At 37.1% G+C, this 2,877-nt stretch overlaps 1 pseudogene across 1 annotated transcript; it reads right to left on the reverse strand.

Moving 5' to 3' along the window:
* Positions 1-575: 575 nt before the first annotated feature.
* Positions 576-2,640, reverse strand: LOC149555279 (uncharacterized; annotated as a pseudogene). Its single transcript, XR_016364471.1, has 3 exons — positions 2,295-2,640; positions 958-1,100; positions 576-849 (listed from the first exon to the last, which is right to left on the reverse strand). The product of XR_016364471.1 is annotated as an uncharacterized LOC149555279 (transcript).
* Positions 2,641-2,877: the final 237 nt, after the last annotated feature.

Genomic DNA, 2,877 nt, shown 5'->3' on the forward strand with positions numbered 1-2,877 from the left:
AGCTCTTGACTCTGGTCTCCATTCCCAGACCCCCTCATTATAATCAAATTTCTACATTCTTATATGAGAAATAATTCCATTAACTTGTGGGGGGTTTGGGAGTGGAGCCCCCAATGGGTTTCGAGGGCAAGAAATGATAAGCTACACAAGGTGTTAGATGTAAGAAAAACCCAACGATAGAAATAAATTGAAAACAATAAGAAGGGGAAACTATATGCAAAACTTGTTGAAGCTTTTACTAGTGCCAATAAAAATAAAATTCCCTGAGTACAAAGATATATAAGATTCATTGTTCAGAGTTGATAAGCTATAAACAATGTTCGCACACAAAAATTCCTTATCTGCCAAACATTTTCAGTTTCACCTAATCACATTCTTTAAATAAAACCTAAAATATAAAATATACAATACAAAATCTGTGGTTCCCAGAACTTCGTAGCAATGGAGAGTTCAAGCTAAATGATTGAACGACAGGATTATTATTAACTTGTTAACATGGTTGCTAGTTGATGGACTGGATTGCTCCTATTCCTTAATGTTTTTTTCAGCTTGCCTGGCAAGCCAAACATGGCTTACAAACTGCCATTTCTTACAAATAGATTTTGGCATGCTATAGTCTCTTCCCATTTTGTTTATGGTTCCTTTCCTTTTTGTTTCTCATAGTAAACAAAAGACAGATTTGGAGTCCGTGAATTTGAGAAAGTTACAATTTACTAGTCACAGCAAGGTACTTTGTGTGACGTCCCTGGGCAATCAGTTCCCCTGTTTTCCTCTTCCTCAAGTCAACAGTAACAAAGGCAAATTGCCTTGCCAATCCGGAGAACATTGGCTTCAATTTCAATCTCCTCCTGAGTTAAAGGGGAAAAAATGAGTGTAAGGTTTCTTCATCATGCAAAAAAACAAAAGAAATCCAGGCCAAATGCAAAACAATTACAATGAGAATGTCCAAGATTTAACCCCAACTTTACAGCACTAAGATAAGAGACATTGATTTCAACTGAAACACCAGATGATTTAACTCCTGTAGTGAATATTACTACACTGCCTATAATGTCAACATATGCTGCAGTAGCTCCTCCATGAAGAAAATTCCCCGTGTTCTGTGCACTCAAGCAATAACATGTTAAAAAAAACTCCTAGAGGATTAAGGCCCAATTCTCAATTCAGGTAAGAATTACAATTGTCTGCAGAAATGATATGGATATCTGTAGTAATTTACCTTAAACCATCTTTGTATATGGAATTTACAATTGTGATGACATGAGGATTTTGCTTCTGGAATTGATTGTGAATGTTTTTTCATCATCAACATTTCAGATCACACTCCTGATCCATCATCAGGATGAGAGAATGCAAGAATAAAATTTGCATTCTCTCATCCTAATGATGGATCATGGAGTATGATCCGAAACGTTGATGATGAAAAAACATACACAATCGAATCCAGAAACAAAAAACTTGTGTCAAAAGTTTTGTGGAAATCTAATAATGTTAATTTACAGTTGTGTTTAAATATTCATCAATCATGCACTGCGCTAATGGTTAAAAGATAATAACCTTCACATTGGTCAGACCTAGCGATTAATCAGAAACTTGGACAGGATGGAAATCTTTCCACCATTGAAAAGTTCACTGACAATGAGATTGGCATGTTCGTAATGTAAAACCATTTCCACGGTCCAAGACTCAGAAATATGAATATCCTGTGCGTTTCTTGCTCAGTAAACTAACTAGAAAACAGAAGCTCCAATAGCACAGTGGTTAAAGCTAATGGAGTTTAAATACAAACATTGAGCAAAAGACCCCAGCATTCCCTGAACCTAACCCTAAGCAATTTTTCTTTTTTTTAAATGCTTCCTGTCCAGCATGAATTGCATCAGGAAGAACCCAAAAGCTATTATTTTCCCTGGACATGCTCCGAATCCAAATTAAACCTTCCACTAACATGCAAGATTCCACCCCCCTTGCAGTTTGAACCGTGAATTGCTCATTCAACAAAAGCTATCCACAAATCCAACCTATTCCGTCCTATTACGAGAGTCATCAATCTACTTAAAAGCGAGTGAATAAATCCAGACAAGTCTCTCATATTTTAAGAGGAATGGATCTACTTAAAAGCAACAAAATATATATTTGGGTCTAGGTTTCAACCCCTAATCTAAATGAGTTCAATAGTTCAAACTGATTCCAGATCAAATCAATACTTGATGGTGAAGATTCTAACATCTTTAGTAGAGTTTAGAAGTGAGAATAAAATTCCATTTACTAAGGTTCGGAAAAAATGGGTATCTTACTAGGAGGCGTGGAGGGACTTTGACAGTGCAGAGAAGGCGTCCGTTCTCTGCATGATCGACTTGAAGGCCTTGCAGAAGAAGAGCGTCGTAGAAACCTGTCGGCAATTCATCGATAGATGAAGGCAATTTGGTTGCCATGTCTTCCAGCCATGCTCTAACAATCCCCAACGAGTGTTCGAGTGTCTTCTGCTCCTCTGCCATTGCTGAATATGTGTTTTTTCGGCTGCAACAAATCGTTTGGAATGACAATAGATTAGAGTGTTTCCCGGTGGTGAATTTTGATTATGGAAATCGATCCCATAAACACATAATCCTGGCAGATCCCTTTATTTGAGTTGGGTGAAAACCTCTTTTAGAAATGATCTGTAAGCCGACCGATAACCTCTGGGTTTGTTTCGTCGTGGAATAGAAATTTGAAATTTGCGGCGTTTCTAAAAAGAAAATCGAACTTAGAACTTGATCAGAGACAATATTGAAAGGATGATGATAACAAGGGGCAACGGGGAAGGAAAGATATGAAGAAAGAGCTAAGAAAGAGATGATATGTTATTATAAGGACAAGTCAAGGTAGAATGATAATGGG

Source organism: Cupressus sempervirens, chromosome 5 (genome assembly GCF_028749045.1).
Source record: "Cupressus sempervirens isolate cs-2001-9-10 chromosome 5, ASM2874904v1, whole genome shotgun sequence".
Taxonomy (NCBI): Eukaryota; Viridiplantae; Streptophyta; class Pinopsida; order Cupressales; family Cupressaceae; genus Cupressus; species Cupressus sempervirens.